The sequence below is a fragment of the Dipteris shenzhenensis genome, chromosome 20 (genome assembly GCF_047967505.1).
Source record: "Dipteris shenzhenensis isolate YYH24624 ecotype China chromosome 20, Dip_SZ_1.0, whole genome shotgun sequence".
NCBI classification, from domain to species: Eukaryota; Viridiplantae; Streptophyta; class Polypodiopsida; order Gleicheniales; family Dipteridaceae; genus Dipteris; species Dipteris shenzhenensis.
Genome location: NC_141615.1, coordinates 23,682,789 through 23,699,991, shown reverse-complemented (window position 1 = coordinate 23,699,991; position 17,203 = coordinate 23,682,789).

The following is a 17,203-nucleotide window of genomic DNA, read 5'->3' as shown; positions in this document are numbered from 1 at the left end:
TTCTCCAGATTTTACTTGGGCAATGTTTTCTTAGCTAAGTGACTAGATAGTGTTCTTTGATCCACGCCAACATGGTGATAATAATGAGATGAAAGATTTTGATTTGACACATAATGTGACACAAAAGATTTCGATTAGATCACTAATGTGAGACTAAAAGATTTTGATCAGTGAACTATTGTATCACGAAAGATTTAAATTAGATAACTAATGTGAGACGAAAGATTTAGATTAGACAAATAACATGAGACTGAAGAATGAGAAGGTCGAGCTCAATGAACTCTCTCCCTATTTAAGTGCAGTGTAAACACAACTAAGAGTGCATTATGAAATCTAGCCCCAAAACTCTGTACACCGATCCACCTACTGCGAATCTATGGCATACCCAAAAGACTTTGGAATGCTTTTGTTCTATCTGAAAATGATGTGGGATGGCATCTTCGCAAAAACAGACCTGGAGAAGGAGGAAAATAGCTACAAGGAGGACATGCTTCAGTGGTGGGTCTATTACTTGGAGTTGGCACAGACATGTGATTATTAATTTCCTTGGCTGTTGTTTTTTCTGCTCCTTTAAGGTACTTGTCAAGCTCATGATGTAGGTTTCTTTTGGCATGACATGAAAGAGGCTTGAAGATGTATAGAGCACAAAGAGTAGGATGAAGAGGAACCCCAGTGAAAGGAGGAGTTACTATGGGCATATAAGTCAACAGAGTCAAGCAAGCAGTGTGTGAAGAGCTCTGCCATAGTGTAGCAAACTAGCCTCCAAAGCTGGGAGATGCTTGCTATAGAGAGGTTGATAAGATAGTTAGGAGTCTGGAATTTCCTTGAAATAATTAAAATCTTGCAAACATTTCTTGAACTTGTGGATATTCTCGTGGTGCTCGTAATACCTAAAATGTTTTAAGTAGCCCGGTGGTTGAAATTTGACAGTTAACAATAACCAGTCTAAAGGGCACTAGCACTATGCAAAAAATTTTAGGATAGCATGGTAGTAGTGTAGGGATAGCATGATAGTAGTGTAGGATTAGTGCAGGATAAGTTATCACCAGCACGGTGGTTGGTTGCACTAGAATATGAATAGCCACCAGTGCGGTGGTTTGCTTCTATTACTACAAGATGAATGGAATTGTTATGGGAAACCAGTGCATTGGTTGTTGGGATATACTAAAAGCAAGCGTGGGATGAAATCTGATGGTTAACGAAACGATAAACAATCTAAAGGGTACTTTTTTAGTATAGCATTGTCCAACAAATTTTAGGATACCACGGCAATAGTGTAGGGATAGCATGGTAGTAGTGCAAGGCTTTCAACATCCCCTTCCAAAGTTTTGAGCATTTAGAAACACATGGTTCTTTGCCCCAAAGTGCAACCCCAAACCGAATCTGCTTCTAGTTGGTCAATTTCTAAAAATGCTTTGATTATCCATTAGTTCATGAATCTTGCAGTAGACTTCCCAACATCTGCAATACCTAACCCTCCTATCACTTTGGACATTATGCACACTTGCCATTTTACTTTGGCCATTTCTTGGTGGTCTATGCCCCCCCCCACCTAGGAAAGACCGAAAAAGGCTATCAATCTTCCCAAGACTCTTTTTGGTTGGTGCCCAATAAGGAATAAAGTAAAGAATTGAGGGGTAGATGTAATGATTCATGATAGACTTTGTCCTTGCAAGCATTGGTTGTAGGCCTTAGCATTTTTTAATTTTATCCTTGATTTTGGCCATAACCCAGCCCCCTTGATTGTTTATTGAGCATCTGAAACCCATAGGAATTCCTAGTAATCTAAAGACCTATCCATCTCCTATGACTATACATCCTTTTTTTTAAGGATATACTTGTTTTTTCATGATTGATTCTAGAGCCAAAGGCTGGACAAAACACCTTTAAGCAATCAAGAATGTCGGCCCCTGATTGCTTGTCATTGTGTGGTGTAAAATTGGTATCATCTACAAATTGTTGACAGATGATTTGTCTTCCCTCTTCAACTTGGATACCTTTCAATGTTCTATTATCCACCTTCTCTTGAATAAGCCAACCAAGGGAATTTGCTATTATTGTGAAAAGTAAGGATGCTAAAGGGCATTTTTGTCTTATGGATCTCTTTAACGCAAAGTAGGTGAAGCCTTACCATTAATCTCTATCTTTCCTCTAGCATGGTAGAGGACATCTACGTAGGAGATGAAGCTAGGAACTACTCCCATGTCTTGTAATGAGGATAGGATAACTAGCTACGACTGGTGGTTATATAAGAGCAAGCCTGTGAAGCCCATATTTATCACTGGCTACAGCAACCCTGATTCCTTAGCATCCAGCCTCTGTCCTCTACTATTTCTAGCATGCCATCGAAGCTTCACACACAGGAGCACACGGCTGGGAGGCAGGGCCATCTATTGTATCAGTTTTAGAGTAATCAAACTTTTTGATTCTCCATATTATCTGCTTTTCTCTCTTGCATCGAGATCTTGTTATTTGTCAAGCACAGATGTTGTATTGTTTTCTTACAAAAGTCAACTTTGAGGAAGCAAATATCTTGTTGGGTTTCATCTGCTAGTTCAAGAGGAGAAGGATTGCCTCAAGGATGTGTCGTTCTTGAATAAAGCCTTTCTTCTCTTCTCTTATCCACTTTTGCATCTTGATTCTTAGTCTAATGGCCAATGCTTTGGCAATTTTATAACTGGTGTTTAGCATGGTCAGAGGTCTCTAGTTTCTAATCTCGTCTTTAGGGCATCCTTTTGAAATTAGCTTGATCATGCCTATGTTGATTCTTTGATCCAAGAACCATTTTCTTTCGATTCCTACCAGAGCTTGATTAAGTAGGGGCCTATCGTGTCCTAGAAAACTTGGTAAAATTCCACTCGAAGCCCATCCTCCCTTATCTTGCCTTTTGCAATTGCATCAACCGCTTCTTTTAATTATTATATTGTGAGGCAATGACAATCAAAGGTGGAGACCTGTGTGAGTATATATGTTTTCTATATATGTCTTCTATATATGTTTTCTTTTTCAAATTGAAATAAGATTCAAAATCTAGAAATGTTTTTTTAATCCTCATTTTTATAGCTCAATTTGATTAAAAAATAAAAACATGGAGATATATTCTTTAAAACTTTCATTTTTATTTTTTCTCAATATCAAGGCTTAAGTGAAGGCCTTCTCTAGATGGAACACGTAAATGTCTTTTTTTGGTAATCAAGCCTTAAGTGACAGGTCTTCTCCACAAGCTACCACTGAAAGAATGAGGGAAAGAAGATTAGCTCTTCATATAGAGTTTCTCAATCTCCTAAAATCTCATGCCAAAAACTTAATCAAATCTTAATCTCTCCCTCCCTCCCTTCCTCCTCCCCTCTTGCTCGGTGTCGTTGTCCCTCCTCTCTACTCATTTGGCCTTTCCCTCCTCTCCACTCTCAATTCACTTCCTCCCCTCCTGCTCAATGTCCTCCCCTCTCAATTGGACTCTCCATCTCTCTCCCTCCCTCCCTCCTCCCCTCCCGTCAGTGTTGCTCTCCCTCTTCTCGGCTCACCTGTCCCTCCTCTTGGTTCACCTCTCACTACACCCTCCTCTCGGCTCCTCACCCCACTCTCCCTCCTCTTGCCTCACCGCTCCCTCCTCTCTACTCTAAATTCACCTCTGCTCAATGTTTCCTCCCTCCTCTTGGCTCACCTCACTTGGTGTTGCTTTCCCTCCTCTCGGGTCACCTCTCACTACACCCTCCTCTTGGCTCACCCCGCTCTCCCTCCTCTTGCCTCACCTCTCCCTCCTCTCTACTCTCAATTCACCTTTGCTCAGTGTTGCCTCCCTCCTCTTGGCTCACCTCTCACTTGGTGTTTCTTTCCCTCCTCTCAGCTCACCTCTTGCTACACCCTCCCCTCAGCTCAGTGCTACCTCCCTCCTCTTGGATCACCTCTTAGTCAGTATTGCTCTCGCTCCTCTTGCCTCCCCTTTCTCTCCCTCTCCACTCTCAAGTTATAGCCAGTTGGTGTTTCCTCCCTCTTTTTGGCTCACCTCTCACTCGTTAATGCTCGCTCTCCTCTCAGCTCACCTCAAAGTCTCCCTCATCTCAGCTCACCTCTCCCTCCTGTCTACACATTTGGCCTCTCCCTCGTCTCAATCACTCTCCCTGTGTTTTACTCTCCTCTCTTCTACCTTCCCTCTACTCTACTCACCACTTTTCCTCTCTCGCCTCTCCCTCTACTCCATGCGCCTCTCCTCTCCCTTCCCCTCTTGGAGGCTTTGGATGATTTGGACCTCCAAGTATCTCCTTTCTCTTTAATCCTCTTTTCTTTTCAAATGGAATGGGTAGGCGAGTTCTTTGGTCACATGAGTCATTTTGAGGGTAGGGGGAGGGGATGTGGGTCGCAATGATGAGTAAGGCAATGGGATGGTGCGACGGAGACTTTAGAATATGTGGCGATTGGTGGCAATGCTAGGGTAGCATGACAATCGGAGGTAATGTTACGACAAGCCCCCCACATAAGGCATGCGCCTTATGTGGGGGGCAGCCACATAAGGCATATGCCTTATGTGAACCATGATGTTAACTAATCTAGGTAGATACATTCGTTAGGTTAGATAACTAAGATTAGTTAGGCCAATTAGGTTAGTTAGGGAGATTAATTATCACACACACACGCACATTGGACCCAAGGGTTGGGACCAGTTGTTTCACTAATAGATGATAGATAGTAGCAATGGTAGAGATTCTAGCTTCGTGATAAAGATAGGTTAGTGTGTGTCTATATCTATATAACTATAAAGATAGATTAGTGTGTATCTATATCTATATAAGTATATATTGTGTGTGTAAGTGTCTATGTATTAGATAGATAATACACACTAACCTATCTTTATCACAAAGCTATAATCTCTGTAACCAACAATCTAGAATGAAGTCATAACCTTAACCATGATAAATTTAACTTTAGACGCTGTTGCTATCTATCATCTATCAGTGAAACAACTCATTGCACCCCTAGGTGCAAAAACTTTCTTGGTACTTCCAAGTTCCCACCACCACACGATAGAAGTGATTGCACTAGGCAATGCTCGTGGTAATAAATTAGGGTTTTTCAAACATAATTTATAGATTTTAATTTTTTTTCTCGTTTTATACCACAAAATTAGGGTTTATATCTTATCTAAATATATTGTTTTAGTCTTTAGAGTTTAGGGTTAGGGTTTAAATATTAACCACTTAAATTATTAGAACCAATCAAATTATATTTTTCATTTCCATTACTAAATTAAATGGTATTTGTTCTAATGCAAGGTTTCTGTCTTGAAGAGGGTCTAAATGTGGTATTGTATAGGAAAATTAAAGTGGTTGCCTTTGGGCGAATACTCAGCCTTAATGCCATGAGCTTATTTCACTTTCAAAATTGTAGTAAGATAAGGTGTAAGATAACAATCACCACAGTGATTTTCCATGAAGTAGATATTAGATTCCATTATTGAGAAGCTTTATGCCAATGAGGAGAACACTATGGAGAAAATCTCAAACATGGGCCACAAAACTCTGATTCTTCTACAGATGGAGAACGTCTACAGTCGTGAAGTAATCGCTGAGCTTGACAAGGATTATTCTGAAGATGTACTGAAGCTTCAAAGCAAAAAAGAGGACATAGAGAGGATTATGGTGCAGTTGTAGAGCTGTCTTCAAAAGGAGAGCTGGTTAGAGTCAGAGGTACAGCTTCTTAACATAAAACTTGAGTGTTCATGAAATCCCATGTGCTTAAAAAAGTATGTTTCAATGTGATGGATGACACAAGTCCAATGTACTACCAAAATATTGGAAGATGTGCATCCAATCTGAAAATTTGAGATCATAAGGGCAAGGGGCTAGTTGAATAATTAATGCACTAACAACAAGCAATGATAAATTTAGTAATATTAGTCATTTTTGTAAATTCAAATGTTGGATGGCCTTGAGAACTACTTGATGATTTGTAATACCTTGGAAATGGAAATGTTTTAGACAAGTTAATTGAAGCCAATAGTTTAAATCCAAATGCATTTGATTGAGTATGTCATTGAATCGGTTCCATTCTAGAGTGAACATAAAGTTTAACCGTATTATAGATAGGCGTTGGTACCCTCATGACCAATATCATTAAAGTATGAATCAATTCGAGTCCCACAAACAACATCTATGTCCATCCCAATAAGAATTTCATGGCCAATATCATTATTATCATTGATCCCAGTTATTGCATAACTTAACCCACAAAATAACATCAATATCCCTGTTCTAGTAAGTACATGACCAATATCACTAAATAAAAAATTAACCCTTGTTGTTGTTGCTGCAGCATCAATATCTTCAATTCTAGTATGTACATCATGGCCAATATCACTATATTTATGATTGATCTCTATGACCACATCACTTATCCTACAAACAACATCGCTATCCTCACTTCTAGGAAAATGCAAGAGAAATGCAATCTAAAATGGACAACGATGTCAGGTCTTATAGGAAAAAAAAGCTACTATGCTAAAAAAGAAAGTATGCATATGTTAAGAGGAAGCCAATCAAGGCACCAACTTTGGAACCCAAGAGTCTATCAGAACCGAGTATACAAGAAACTATAATGAAAGTTTGTTGTAAGAAATTTGGCCTTACGAGAGTTACAAAGGAAGGTTGTCAGGCTATATGTGTAGCTATTTGGAGAAATATTGGTTTAAATAGATATAATCATCTTCTCCAAGAGTTTTCTTGCTTCCTTCAACAATCTGAAGACAACTTAAATACAATGCTAGGCAAACCTCGATTGATACTGATGGTTAATGGAATAGTCATTTATAACTAAGGATACCAATTGCCATGTGGACTATCACACGGTACCTACTGGGCCATATGGGTAGAGGTCAAAGATAAAGGGATTCTTACAATTTATGGAAATGTATGCAAGTTAAAAGGACAATGAAGCACCTTGAATGCAACCATAGCTTTAAAGAAAACCTTTGAAGACAATGCATTGCCACAACCTCATCTTCAACAAACAATGCCTATGGAAGTATCGTGTGCCAATGTCCCTTCCTCTACAAAGAAGATTGTGCTAGAGTCTATTAATAGAACATTATTAGACAAAAAAGAGAAAAATTTCTAGAACTTCTTTTTACAAAATTTGGCATGGACAGTTTGTAATGTGAAAACACCATAAAAACAAAGAATGTCAAAATCAAAGACATGTAATGAATTGAAAAATGCCATTGAAAATAGTAAATATAAGCAACTTCAAGGAAAATACATAAGATGGAGAGCAATACATTTACATCAGGTGCAAGATGCTAGAATGTTGAATGATCCATAATGTTTGGTTGGTCTTCATCCAAGATTCTTGGTTGATCCCTCTTGATGCTTTACATACACCAATCCATTGCCAACTTTAGATATAGCATTACCCTGGCATATGGAGGTACCTCTACCAATTTGCTGAGATTTGACACCTCCTTCAGCTTATGCTCACAAATGAAGTTCTTTAAGATAAGGTGTCAATTGAGTAGCAAAAATTGGGCATTGAGACAACCATCACATCATCCCAATCAGATACCAGGGATGTGTAGGGTTTGGGTATGTCTCTCTCATAGAAAGAGGGAGGCCCATCTACATCAACATCACAGGTGCATGGGAGTGTCTCTCACTCTACATGGCACCACTCCATCAACATCCGTGTCAGTTGGGCTGTCCACTATGCCATCAGCTCCTCTACAACCTTCTACCAAGAGGGCACATGGTCCAGTCGTGTCACTTTGAGGGTTACTCCTATACAGGCTCCTTGGGCACCATGCTGGAAGCAATATGCTAAACTTGCAGGGGAGCAATTCTTCTATGCTCCCAATATTCCCTTCCATGTTGGAAGGAATCTTGCATACAAGAAGTTTTGCCATGCACTTGTAGCCACTAGGAGAGTAGGAGCATCATCCCTTACACCTACTAATTCTAAGACTCTTTGCACCACACATTTGAAGAAGCAATTGGAATGAAGTCCAAAAGATATGGAGGGACTCAAGGAAGCATGGAGTCAGTACAGATGCACCATAGTCTTTGACTGATGGAGTGACACAAAGAGGAGACACGTGATTAATATTTTGGTCACCTGTTGTGTGGGCAGCATCTTCTTGAGGGTGGTTGATGCTTCACATGCCAGCCTACACATTACCAGAGAGTGGATATGGGGTCATATTGAGGCAACCATCAAGGAGTTTTTTGAAGACATGTGGTGCAAGTCATCTTCGACAATGGCTCCAACTATAGGAGAATGGGAAGTCTCCTTGAGGAGAAGTATCCCACGAGTGTATGGACACCTTATGCTTCACACTCCCTTGACTTGATGATGGAGGATATTAGAAATCTTTGTTGAGTGTCTATTGTGGTCAAAAAAGCAATGCAGTTAGTGACTTACATACTCTTAAGCCACATGCACTACCCCTATTCAGAAGGGAGTGCAAGTGAGAGCTTGTGAGACCCTCAAAGACATGCTTTAGCTATATTTTCTTGCTTCTTAGTAGGTATGTAATTCTCTCTTGAAAATTCTTACCTAGCTCTTAAATCCGTTTGTAATTCTCTCTTGAAAATTTCTTCGTCACAAAGGGGTTTATTTTAATAGGCTGGTTAACACCAAATAAAGCATTCATCGAATGATGACCAGTCCATATTGGCTGGATTGGAATGATTCAAGATTGCCTACTAGACAGAATGTAGAGGGGACTATCTTCAACAATAAATTTTGGCAAGAAGCCCTTTCCATTCAAATGTCCTTTGAGCCCTTGTACTTTGTTCTTCAACTCTTTGATCATGAGGGTAGTACTATGGGCCTGCTTTATGATCTCATGTTGAAGCTTCAAAAAGCTACGAAGGATTTGGGAGGTAGCAAGCTAAGGGTGTCCACTTCCGGACCACTTTCGGGTGAGTGTGACACCCGCTCGAGTGAAAATACAAAGGTTTTGCTTCGGTCTCCAATACCTCGATCGAGGTATAAGCTCCAATGAAAATCACACACGAGCACAACCGAGCCTAGCCAATACCTCGATCGAGGTACGTAGCTTTTTCACCGGACCGAGCCTCTACCTCGATCGAGGCTTGCTGGCAAGCCAGCTATACATGCCACATCTACCTCGTTCGAGGTATCGTGGCAATCCAGCTCAACCTCGATCGAGGTATGTGCCATCCGACAGGGCAGCCAACAGGGCGGATGACATACCTCGATCGAGGTCAGGTGGCATGTCCAGCATACCTCGATCGAGGTATGTGCCATCCGACAGGGCAGCCAACAGGGCGGATGACATACCTCGATCGAGGTATGCTGGACACATGACTTGGCATCCCGCTTCTACCAACACACCACGATCGAGGTATCGTGGCATGTCAAAACCTCCATCGACGTGGATGTACCGAGATGTATGGGCATGTCACAATACCTCGATCGAGGTATCGTGGCTTGGCAATACCTCGATCGAGGTAGATGCACAGAGATGTATGGGCATGTCAAGAATACCTCGATCGAGGTATCGTGGCATGCCAACGAGATGTATGGTTATGTCAAGAATACCTCGATCGAGGTATCGTGGCATGCCAATACCTCGATCGAGGTATATGTGCCGAGATGTATGGGCATGTCAAGAATACCTCGATCGAGGTAGCTAAACCCTAATTTTTCTTATAAATGGAGAGCGACCCCCCTCATTCCGCATACCTCGATCGAGCTCTGCCTCATCCACCGATTTCGGATTTGCCGGACTTCGACAGAAAAGCGCGAGCGACGGAGAGCCACGAACGGACATCGACGGAGATGGACGGGAGAGTCCAGGTAGGGTTTTTTTTTATGTAGCATTTTCTTTTATGTAGAATTTGATTAAATTTTAGTTTAAAATAAAAATTATAAAATGCATTTTAATGTTTTTCTAAAATTTATGAATTACGGGATTTTTTATTTAAAATGTGAAAATTAAAATTTTTTTTTAGATAGAGCTTTTTTAGTAAATAAAAAAACGTTCATATTATTAATTATAAAATATTTATAAATTTGAAATGTATTTGTAATTTTTTTTTTTAATTTTTAAATTACGACATTTATAATTTAAAATGTGAAAATTTTAATTTGAAAAAACGTAATTTAAAATTTTAGTTTATAAGAAAAATTATAAAATGCATTTTAATGTTTTTCTTAAATTTATGAATTACGAGATTTTTTATTTAAAATGTGAAAATTATTTTTTTTTTTAAATAGAGCTTTTTTTAGTAAATAAAAAAAGTTCATATTAATAATTATAAAATATTTATAAATTTGAAATGCATTTGTAAATTTTTTTTTTTAATTTTTAAATTACGACATTTATAATTTAAAATGTGAAAATTTTAAATTTAAAAAACGTTTAATGAGGCATTTTTTATTAAAAATGTGAAAATGTTAAATATTTCTGTTTTTTTTATGTAGCATTTTCTTTTTGGTAGAATTTAAAAGAGAAATAATAAAAAATTTTAGGTTAAAAGAGAAATAATAAAAAATTTCTAAATTTGAAATGCAATATAATGTTTTTTTGAAATTTATGAATTACGACATTTTTTATTTAAAATGTGAAAATGAAATTTTATTTTCAAAATAGAGCTTTTTTAGTAAATAAAAAAACGTTCATATTAATAATTATAAAATATTTATAAATTTGAAATGCATTTGTAAATTTTTTTTAAATTTTTGAATTAGGACATTTATAATTTAAAATGTGAAAATTTTAAATTTAAAAAACGTTTAATGAGGCATTTTTTATTCAAAATGTGAAGATGTTCTATATTTCTGTTTTTTTTATGTAGCATTTTCTTTTTGGTAGAATTTAATTAAATTTTAGTTTATAAGGAAAATTATAAAAAATTTCTAAATTTATAATGCATTTTAATGTTTTTTTGAAATTTATAAATTACGACATTTTTTATTTAAAATGTGAAAATGAGTTTTTTTTTTTTTAATAGAGCTATTTTTATTAAATAAAAAAACGTTCATAGGAATAATTACAAAGTATTTATAAATTTGAAATGCATTTGTAAATTTTTTTTTTATTTTTGAATTACGACATTTAAAATTTAAAATGTGAAAATTTTAAATTTAAAAAACGTTTAATGAGGCACAAGACTCGCTCGACTTATCAAATTAATAAGACATTTTGTATAAGACTCGCTCAACTTATCGAATTAATACACAAACATAAACCAACTAGTCAACTATTGGAGTTGGACATTAAAGATTGACTAGTGACATGGTTGGTGACCAAAGCTTGAAGTTGACTAGACACTTTGGGACAAGCAAGTTCTTTAGAAGGAAACTAGGTTTAAGCTTGGGTAATCATCCCTAATATATTGGGAAATTACTAATGATAAATCATCCTTTAACTATTTGGCAATTAGTAAGGATGGATTCTACTAGGAAATATGTTGAAGGCATATGTCCCCTATTAGTCAATAGATTGATTAGACTAAGCATGCATGATAAGGCTATAGCTTGGAAATGCCTAGATAGTGGCTTAGTCCAAATCTTCAATATCCCTTAAGAAGACATGAAATAGTGGCTTAGACCTTAAGAAGACATGAAATAGTTTGCAAATGTCTAATTCTTCTAAGTTATGCATAGACTCTAGCATAACTGAAAAAAGAATATTACAAGATTGAGAATATTTGGATGGGTCTTCAAGAACTCGAATATTACGGTCTGTGCCTATAAACTGTTTGAGATTCTTATGCTATCACTATGGCATGCTTTAGATCTAGCACTTTGATCATGTTTGTTGTCTAGTTCCATAATTCATCTACTTCTCTTATATGTATAAGAAGAAAGAAATACGCCATAGAGAAATTGAAAGTTTAACTAGAATACCTAACATTCATTGCACATGGGACTCTAGTGGATCCATATTCATTCCACATTCATGCTAATATATGCAAGTGTTTTGATCAACTATAGACCTAAGTTCAAATAGAGCCTGTTAATGACTGAATCTCTCCTAATCATCCCTTAATGATCATAGATAAGAGACTTAAGAGAGAGAGAACTCCATAACCTTGAAGCATCCCATTCCATGTTGTTTGCTACATGGCAGCTCGCCATGTGGCACACATACATCCCTTTTTGCACCGTAGGGAAACCTATGACTAATGTTAACAACATTTATCTTGTCTTTTACAAATGACTAAGATGTTTTCCCAAAAAGACTTTGTATCAATAATCACATGAACCACCTCATAACCAAAATAGTGCGGATGCTACATATCTCCTTTCCCTCGTTGAAACTATGTCACACATGGAATGTCAACCACATGCTCAAGGAATTATATGCTAGTTTCATTGTAAGCAAGGGTGGTCTCTTTCTTGCTAGTCCAACCATAGGCAACGGTGATGCTTATTACTTGAGCTCAACCAAAATTAACATTAGTTATCATATGCAACCCTTCCCATTGCATAGGGACATCCAAGGATTTAATTTTCAAAGTTTTTGAATCCTCTTCTAGGGATCTTGTGCCCTTTGTTGTTGCTACGTATGTGGATGATCTCATTCCAAAACTATTTTTACAACTAGAAGTCGAGTGAGTCTTATACAAAATGTCTTGAACCAAGTGATGATCTATAGGAATGGCCACTAGTTGAGGTGGATTGCCCAACCAAAATAGATAATATTGAAAAGGCTTCATTATTTTCTCAAAGTTCTCGCTTTAAAAGGTCTGTAGTGTGAACCCGCTCTCTTTTTTAATGTGTAGTCCGAGAAATACTAGATGCGCCTTGCTTGTGTATCGTTCAAAGTAATGTATTAGGTATCCTTCTATCTCCTCCATATCTATTGCAAACCCAAGGCAGTAAAGCATTCAAAGAAGGTCTTATTAACCAAACCTCTCCACTATCTGTCCTTAGTATAGGGGCCATTAGTGGACAATGTGGTCCTTACATCACATGTGGAAAAGTTTCATATTGGATAAAAAGTGAAAAAAGGGAAACATATAAGGAGAAAATATTTGAGACATCTAAGTTTTAAAATGCAACGACTAGAGTGAAAAAATTCTAATCAAAATTAAGAATTATTAATAATATTGATTAATATTGAGCCACACATTTGGCCCATCTACCGGTAGGTGCATAGGATCTACCTCATCAAGGAGTATGTACAAATAGTTTTCATTACGTAAATAGATTATAAGTCATATTGAATAGAATATTATTTTCATTACCTAAATAGAATATTAATTTCCATGTGTTTTTTTTGTGCATGCGCCAGCCAGCGCACAGGTTCTAGCACCACTATTCATATGCAGATAGAGATGCTGAGAGCTAAGATGAGGGCACTGCAGGATGCTAGGGCACCCCCTCACTTGGTTGCAAGCCTGGATTCAGTTATTGAGGCTCTGAGTCGATTGGAGACAGTTGAGGACGTTGTGGATAGCTTTCAGGCACAAGCCGAGGCGGAGATCACTGGTGGTGGCTTGGATTGGAGAGCGATTCGACAGTTGTTTGAGCGGGAGTCACATCACAGGGAGGCCTTGGACGACATGTTTTGGGATGGTCACACCGAGGGCCAGCGACCACGATCAGGGCTCCCCTTGCATATTTTACGATGTAGGCACCCCATCATAGCAGCACACATTTATCCGAGATATCTTGCTGCGAATGGTGGCGGTTGCCTCACAACCGCCAGATAGCCAGGTCATTTGCCATGCAGCTTTACGCTGAGTTTGTCCTTGGTCATCGGGTGGACTACCTCAGTACCCGTCCAGGATCAGGAGCGGGACGTGGTAGGATGGGGCGTCAGGAGCGTCAGATTGTAGGTGTTCGGCGTCAACGCGAGGGACCAGAGTTGCACACCATCCCTGCACTGGCATTGCGAGCAGTGGGAGGACAGATTAGGGGGGATGTTCATTCAGTGGCATCATCCTTGCAGCACATGGTCTCGGCCCTATCGAGATCTATTGCGATTCCACCTCCCCCACCTCGATCATCGATGGAGCATCCCACATCTACACCACCTCCCACATCTACGGCGCCTCAGCACGAGTTGGAGGCTCGAGACAGATGGATTGCAGAGTTGGAGGCTGTGTTGGCCGAGTCTAGGGCGAGGTTAGTTATTTTGATTATGTTAGTTTATTTTTTTGCAGCGTGTTTTGAACTGAAGTTTTTTGGTTAATTCTCACCATGTACGCGACATGTTTGCATTGCAGGCACATCTATTGCGTCAGGAGATGGAGTCTCACGTACGACTCTTGTAGACAGATTTGGAGGAGCACAGGATTCGAACACGCATAGCATACCATCGCGCAGAGCACTATATTTTACAGTTGAGGCATATTAGTCGTGATCCGTCGTGCCATAGGATCGACCCCAGTGTGGCCCTATACCCTGCTCCTCCTGTAGATGTGTCGACTAGGACACCCATAGATGCAGCAGTCGTAGCGAGGCTTCCTACTACCACGAGGACTTTGACACCGTAGGGTGGTTTGGACTAGGGTGCGGCCACATCACACATCTCCACTGCATGACCCGCCACATGGTGGCACGTTCAGTGTGCCCTGTATGCTTTGCCGACATTGATGTGGCGACATACAGAGGACTGGGCATGGATGATCTATATCCTGGTCATCGTCAAGCTATTGATCCATTCGCCCGTGTAGTCTTGACAGAGCACTACAGGGAGGAGGCACAGAGAGCATTGCTGATGCAGGAGGGTGCGGATACATTGGTGGTTGCATCATGCGTTCCACGACGCTTTTCGTACGGTGATTTCATGCCAGGTGATGAGGCATGAGCAGAGGAGGCACGCCGGATTGAGCGAGAGGCAGAGCTGCAGACATCATTGCAGCAGTGGGTGGAGCAGCAACTAGGGCGGGGCCGAGACCAGCGTCTTTCACATGTAGAGACGATTACTCGCGCTGGATTTGAGGCATGAGTATTCGCAGATGCACGGCTATGGGAGCTGAGACGTACGTACATAGAGGAGGCGAGGGAGTCAGAGATGGCAGCAGTGGCGCGTGCAGCATGCCCTCCTCTTCATCAAGATGAGGCTGGCCCATCTCATGCAGGTGATGAGGCTGGCCCATCTGAGCCGGCATTGCCTGAGGACACACAGCGGACGATTGGGCAGCGAGTCATACAGGAGCCACGTCAGCGTTCCACTAGAGGATCATATGTAGAGTTATCAAATTCAGATTCAAATTGATTGTTTAGGCTTCACACGTTTCTTGTATAGGGATGCACTTTTGCAGCATGATGATGATGATGTACAGATTCATTTTGGTACTTTCATGATATTGTTCCCACTTTTATGATGTATGAGCATTTTCGTACTTTCATGATGTTCTTCACACTTTGTTTATCTCAGTTTATCTCAGTTTATAGTTTGTTTAATACATAAGGTATTTAAAAAAGAATGCCATGAATTGCAAACATTAAACATTAAACATATCAAAATTCATCTTTTTTTGGATGAAAATTTATTTTGCTGATAAAAGTTTTTCATTTTTTAAACAAAAATTTTATTCTATTCATGTTTGTCAATAAAGTGTGTTTCAAAATCCAAATTTTCATCAATTTTTCAAAAAGACAACTATTGTCATATTCATGCTTCCAAATCTAGCCTTCCGATCTTAATATCAAAATATGTTGAAATTCAACCATTTGATAAACTAATTTGTATAAAAAGAAAATTACTTTTTTTAGACAATGCCATAGCCCAATGTAAAATTGTTTCATCAAATGAAATTAGATATTAAAGTAACATCAATTTTACCAACTTTCAATTTATGCTATTTACAAAAAGTATTCTAGAAATGTATATTGGTACAAAACTTATCCATGACTCCGAGGGCAATGTTGTTATCTATGTGTAAATCAATTGATAAAAATTTCTTTCAACACCAATGAACTTGAGGGAATGTGTGATCTAGAGATACTTAAACAACATGACAAAAGGAAAAAATTCGAGAAATCACCAATGTGTGGACATGCTTAGTTTGTAGGGTGTAGAAATTCTTTTATATGGATTTGATATGGGCACTTGCATAGAAAACGATTGGTATTTCAAAGAAAAAGCTCTAGCAACTCTCTTAGTTGAATGAAGCAGTTTCTTCTCCTTTGCAATTTGTCATGTTTTTTAAATTAAAGGAGAGAATACTTTTTGCAAATCACATGTGCCTTCCAAATCACAATCACATATGCCTTCCAAGTTTCTAAGGACTATTTCAATTTCCTTAATATGACATTTGCCAATGCACCAATCTAATTATTATGCATGTATAAAAGATAATGAACATAAAGAAGAGAAATCAACACAATTGGCAATTAATGCATGTATATGCGAATACAAGGAAGGTGTGGCATGCTAGCCCACCATTTTATTTCACTATTTTCTTTTGCATTTAGTGGTTTATGTACAAGAGAAAGGATTGGCGGTTGGTATAAGGAAAAGTGTTGGTATTTGGTTTATGTAAAAAGAAAGGGTTGTTGTGGCTATGCACCAAAAAAATATACACATATTAACAATCCCACTTCTCCCTTTTAAACTCTCCTCATGTATGGGAGTACAAGGAAGGTGTGACATGTTAGGCCATAATTTAATTTTACTATTTTCTTTTGACTTTGGTGGTACGCTAATGTGTAGTCGTGCTAGTAGGGATTGCTTCTACGTCGCGCAAACCAAATCAGTTGGAGACCAAATCTTGCGTGGATGTACATCTAGGGTAGCCTAAGAGGCGTGTGAAGCTTCTTCCCCAACAGGGTTTAGGATTTAGGGTCCAGGGTTTAGGGTTTAGGGTTTAGGGTTTAGTCGTGCTAGTAGGGATTGCTTCTACGTGGCGCAAACCAAATCAGTTGGAGACCAAATCTTGCGTGGATGTACATCTAGGGTAGCCTAAGAGGCATGTGAAGTTTCATCCCCAACAGGGTTTAGGATTTAGGGTCCAGGGTTTAGGGTTTAGCGTTTAGGGTTTAGCCGTGCTAGTAGGGATTGCTTCTACGTGGCGCAAACCAAATCAGTTGGAGACCAAATCTTGCGTAGATGTACGTCTAGGGTAGCCTAATAGGCGTGTGAAGTTTCGTCCCCAACAGGGTTTAGGATTTAGGGTCCAGGGTTTAGGGTTTAGGGTTTAGGGTTTAGCCGTGCTAGTAGGGATTGCTTCTACGTGGCGCAAACCAAATCAGTTGGAGACCAAATCTTGCGTGGATGTACGTCAAGGGT